Genomic DNA, 5,587 nt, shown 5'->3' with positions numbered 1-5,587 from the left:
AACAGGTTACATTCATTTAAAAAATGGTGTGTGTATTAAGATGGTCTATCCATAAAGTCATTCACCAATGTTTCACCATTGTTTCAATGAACAATGGTTTTGCTTGGAGGGTGGCACAGACATTAGGTGTGGGTAAGAATCTGGTTCATTAGCTGTGATAATTTGGAAAAGCATTCATCTCAGAGAAAGAGTAACTTATAAAGTCCTCTTCTTCAAACTTGATACAAGAGCTACAAATGTCAAGTAAAGCATTCATTCTCACTCTTTGTTGTTCTCTTTCCTACAAGCCACCTCCCAAGTTAATTGTCTATGTCTCCCTTGGGTATATAAATACTTTTGAAATATATAAGCTGTTCTGAAAACCATAGTATAGTGTAAAAACATGAAATAAACAATACTACTAATAGAGAGGCTGAGATAGGAGAAGCAAGATTTCAAGACCCTTATGTTGTACACAGCAAGACACTATCACAAACAAACAAGCTGAAAGTGTATATAGATTATACAATATTGGACCTATTTCTCCAATTACCAAATTAGAGAGACCATTGGATGACAGTTAACAAATTTCTAATTCCTCATATTTTTGGATTTCAATCGATTAGGATATGTTGATAATATTAATTTTCATATTAAGATATTAAGAAAAGGTAATTGTCACTTCCTGTTGTTTTTGTTGTAAGAGGTGGAATTAGATTTGTCTGGGTTTGTTGAAAGATTACTTTCGTGCTTCTTCTAGGGTGTAGTTTTGCTCCTTATGTTGATGTTTTCCATCTATTATCTTTTGGTTTTGTCATGGAATATCTTGTTTTCTCCAACTATGGTAATTGAGAGTTTTCCTTGGTATAGAAGCCTGGGCTGGCATTTGTGTTCTTGTAGGGTCTGTATGACATCTGCCCAGGATCTTCTAGCTTTCATAGTCTCTGGTGAGAAGTCTGTCGTAATTCTGATAGGCCTGCCTTTATATGTTACTTACCTTTTTTCCTGTACTGTTTTTAAAATTCTTTGTTTAGTGCATTTGGTGTTTTGACTATTATGTGGCGGGAGAAATTTCTTTTCTGGTCCAGTCTATTTGGAGTTCTGTAGGCTTCTTGTACATTCATGGGCATCTCTTTCATTAGGTTAGGGACATTTTCTTCTATAATTTTGTTGAAGATATTTACTGGCCCATTACATTGGGAGTCTTCACTCTCTTCTATACCTATTATCCTTAGGTTTGGTCTTCTCATTGCATCCTGGATTTCCTGGATGTTTTAGGTTAGGAGCTTTTTGCTTTTTGCATTTTCTTTGACTATTGTGTCAATGTTTTCTATGGTGTCTTCTGCCCCTGAGATTCTCTCTTCTATCTCTTGTATTCTGTTGGTGATGTTTGCATCTATGACTCCTGATTTCTTTCCTAGGTTTTCTATATCCAGGGTTGTCACTCTTTCTGATTTCTTTATTGTTTCTATTTCCATTTTTAAATTCTGGATGGTTTTGCTCATTTCCTTCACCTGTTTGATTGTGTTTTCCTGTAGTTTTTTAAGGGATTTTTGTGTTTCTTCTTTAAGAGCTTCTAGCTGTTTACCTGTGTTCTCCTGTATTTCTTTTAGGGAGTTATTTATGTCTTTCTTAAAGTCCTGTACCATCATCATGAGAAGTGATTTTAGACTGAATCTTGCTTTTACAGTGTGATGGTGTGTCCAGGACTTGCTGTGATGGGAGAAGTGGGTTCTGATGATGCCAAGTAACCTTGGTTCCTTATGTTCTTACGCTTACCTCCTGCCATCTGGTATCTCTAGTGCTACCTGCCCTGGCTAAATCTGACTGGAGCCTGTCCTTCCTGTGATCTTGTTTGTGTCAGAACTCCTCAGAGTGAAGCTGTCTCTGTGATCCTGTGATTCTGGGATCCTGTGATCCTGGGCTTGTTAGAGCACCTGGGAGTGCAGCTTCTTCTTGGTGTTGTGCGATTGGCTGCAAAATTTGCACCCAAGGTCTGCTCAGAGCACAGGCCCAGACAGTCCTGAAACAACCTGTGCCACTGGGCTGGAGGAGTTCCTGTGTGCCTGGGTCCTGCTGGTCCCAGTTGTTTCTGGTGTTGGGACAGATGTGTCCTCCTCACTTCTGATCCTCTGATCCTGGGTATGTTGTAAAATGAGATTAAAAAACAAAAACAAAACAAAAAACTACATTGACACTTCACACTAACAGCTTCTTAAAAAAAAAACTTTATGGAAACCTACTACAGTAGAAGCTTCTTAAAATATGTATGTATATAAAGTTTAAGTGGAGTTATACTCTAACAGGATCATACCCCTAAGTGCCAGGAATGGGTTCCTTCTTTTTGAATTGTTGACCATCAGGCTTTAATAGACCAGCCCCCCCCCTCCGCCCCACCAACATTACAGGCTGTTACCATGGTTCTTGGCTACCCTCCAGAATTGACAGCAAACATCTATTGGTGAAGACAGAACATATTTAGTCACAAACATGGAGAAATCAAGCAGGTACTGACCTGGCAGGGCCTTCTCTACTGCCTAGCTGTCTCTGTGTTTGATGTGTTGTGCATATTCCCATGGAATATGGAGGAGGAAAAGTTATCAGTCTCAGTCTCACCCAACTGTGAACCCTAAAAGCTACAGTGATGACTGACCTGGCAAGGGACACCCACTGGTGCATTACGGCACAACCATTTTGGGCAGTAACCAACCACATTATTCCTGGTGTTACAGCCAGCACCACAAGATGGAACTTATACCTGACAGTGCCAGAGACTAAGAACTGGGTAGAGCATGGCTAGATAGAGCACAGGCCCTGAGGGACAATGCAGTATTCTTTTGCTAAATGTCCAACGTATTGAAATAACTCCTGATGACTTACAAAGACCAGGACATTTTTTCAGTGCTCATCGGAGAAGCTGCTGCTTGTGGTAGAGGGCAGTTAACACAGAGGCCTACCACTGTTCAGCATCAGAGAATTCACCCCCTTCTCCCAAAGGCTTAGGGGTCTACAGAGAAGGAGGGAAGGAGAGAGTGTAAGAGCAACAGTGCCGGATGACATACCAGGAAACAGTGCTCTGGATCAAACAGAGCGGATGCATGTACAAACCCACAGTGATTGATAGCATACACAACCTGGGTAAGCTCAAGTCAAACAAAACTCCAACAAGCAGGAGCTGGGCCTGAAGTCCCACCCCTGGCTGAGAAACAGGAGCCGGGCCTGATGAGGAGCTATTGGCATTTGGTTGCTACTGGGAGAGGAAGGATCTTTCTTTAATGGTATAATCCTTCACATGTCAACTACATTTCAGCCCTGCAGGCCCTACTCCTAAAAGGAATTGGACAATACAAACTAGACCTGACCTGGGTTGGGGAAGAAAAGAGTAAACGTGAAGTTGGGTAGGTAAGGGGGGCGGGGGGGAGTTGTTGAGGGTGAATATGATAACAATGTATGATAGCCACAAAAAAATTAATAAAACATTTAGAAAATTTACACTTGTGAATTTAATAAAAGTCATTTAAAATGTTTTATGCTGCTGGACTGTCTTTACCCACCAGCTGCCTAAGTAATGACATGGGGACATTTTATTATTACAAAGGCTTGGTCTCAGCTGGCTTGTTTCCAGCTAGTTCCTATAACCTAAATTAATCAGATTATACTCATTTACGTTCAGCCACGTGGCCGGTACCTGTCCTCATGGCTATCACCTACTTCTTCCTCCTGGTCTAGCTGGGGAATCCCATACTTGATTCTTTCCCAGAGTTCCTATCTCTGCCTGGAAGTCCCGCCTATCCTCTCCTCTTTTACTATTGGCTGTTCGGCCCTTTATTAAACCAATCAGAAATGAGATGGGCGGTGCTTTATGAAAAATAACTCTGCCAGTACAGAAATCAGCATTTAACTGATACAAAGACAACCTTTACACTGAGCCCAATAGCTTTAATAATACCACGGAAAACTAAATAGGTGTTGGCAAAATTAATGAAAACCTCGAACAGTTTGTGTATTCTCTGAGACATTGAGCATGGTACTTAAAGGAGACTTACATGAGTACACTGACTTACTGTGTTCAGTCAGAGACCCTGTGTGCTTAAGCTAGCAGTTTTCCACAAGTTTTATAGTCTCCACAGCGCCAATCAAAACATCAGCAGTTAGCTTTTGTTCTGTTTCCAGTTTGTTTTTTTTTTTCTTTTGATAGAGTCTCACTACACACCTGACTGGCCTGGAACTTGCTCTGTAGACCAAGTTGGCCCCAAACCCATCAAGATCTGTCTTCTTCTGCTTCTTGAGTGCTAGAATTGAAGGTGTACACTATGCCTTGCATAGCAGATTTTTAAAAATAGAGATGAACAAGCTAGTTAAAGTATATACAGCACTTAAAATAATTTTGAAAGCCGGGCAGTGGTGGCGCATGCCTTTAATCCCAGCACTTGGGAGGCAGAGGCAGGTGGATTTCTGAGTTCGAGGCCAGCCTGGTCTACAGAGTGAGTTCCAGGACAGCCAGGGCTATACAGAGAAACCCTGTCTTGAAAAACAAAAACAACAAAACAAAACAAAACAAAATTTTGAAAAATAAAAGTTGAGTTGTTAATTTCTAGACAAAGTCAACAAAGAAAATCAGTGAACCCTATATAAGTGTATATATAGTTACATATAAGTATATTATACAACATATATAATATATAACCATATATAATAGGATTATATAAAACTATATAAGTAAATATATAAAAAGATTAGTATATATAAAACTATATGTAATTTCAGCTAACACACTTGGAAAGACTGTCTACATGAAGAGTGGACAAGAGTCTGACCGGCCTATACCTGGATAATATGGATGACACTTTGTAAGGAAGCAGAGGAACCCGTCTTGACAACTAAGAGTATATTTTAGAGAAGACCCAGACATCCAGGCAATACTAATTATAAAGCAGTTGGTGTTTTGTTTTGTTTTTTGTTTTAAGCCTACAGCACCCGGTATTCCCAGGCGGTCTCCCATCCAAGTACTAACCAGGCCCCACCCTGCTTAGCTTCCGAGATCAGATGAGATCAGGTGCGTTCAGGGTGGTATGGCTGTAGACTATAAAGTCGTTGTTAAATGTTACCAAAATGAAAAACTTTTGCTCAAGAAATACAATTAAGAAAATATTAAATAAATTACATTAAAGTAAATTAATAGATTAAACAATTTTCTCTGTCACTTTTTTGAGGTATATCAAAACAAGGCACTCATGTACTACTACTGCTTAGCCACTTTGAAAGGGCTCTGGGGATTGTTAAGCAAACGAGTGGCTGTGCTGTGAGATGACATGTGCAAGGACAGGAGAGTGTGGGGCGTGGAGCACGGGACAGGAGAGAGTGGGGTGTGGAGCATGGGACAGGAGAGTGTGGGGCGGGGCGTGGAGCATGGGACAGGAGAGCGTGGGGCGTGGAGCATGGGACAGGAGAGAGTGGGGTGTGGAGCATGGGACAGGAGAGTGTGGGGTGTGGAGCATGGGACAGGAGAACGTGGGGTGTGGAGCACGGGCCAGGAGAGCGTGGGGCGTGGAGCACGGGACAGGAGAGTGTGGGGCGTGGAGCACGGGACAGGAGAGTGTGGGGCGTG

The 5,587-nt window shown here is 41.4% G+C and overlaps 1 protein-coding gene and 1 non-coding gene across 2 annotated transcripts in view; one reads left to right on the top strand and one right to left on the bottom strand.

Annotated features, from left to right (window-relative positions):
* Nucleotides 1-5,587, top strand: part of Znf704 (zinc finger protein 704) — a 215,207-nt gene that overhangs the window by 22,601 nt on the left and 187,019 nt on the right. The gene's annotated exons all lie outside the window — the stretch shown is intronic.
* LOC116095151 lies at nt 4,945-5,063 on the bottom strand. The gene has a single exon (XR_004120475.1). It is a non-coding gene; the product is annotated as a 5S ribosomal RNA (ribosomal RNA).

This window comes from Mastomys coucha, unplaced genomic scaffold (assembly GCF_008632895.1).
Source record: "Mastomys coucha isolate ucsf_1 unplaced genomic scaffold, UCSF_Mcou_1 pScaffold17, whole genome shotgun sequence".
NCBI lineage: Eukaryota > Metazoa > Chordata > Mammalia > Rodentia > Muridae > Mastomys > Mastomys coucha.
This window is presented reverse-complemented; position numbering and strand designations above follow the sequence as displayed.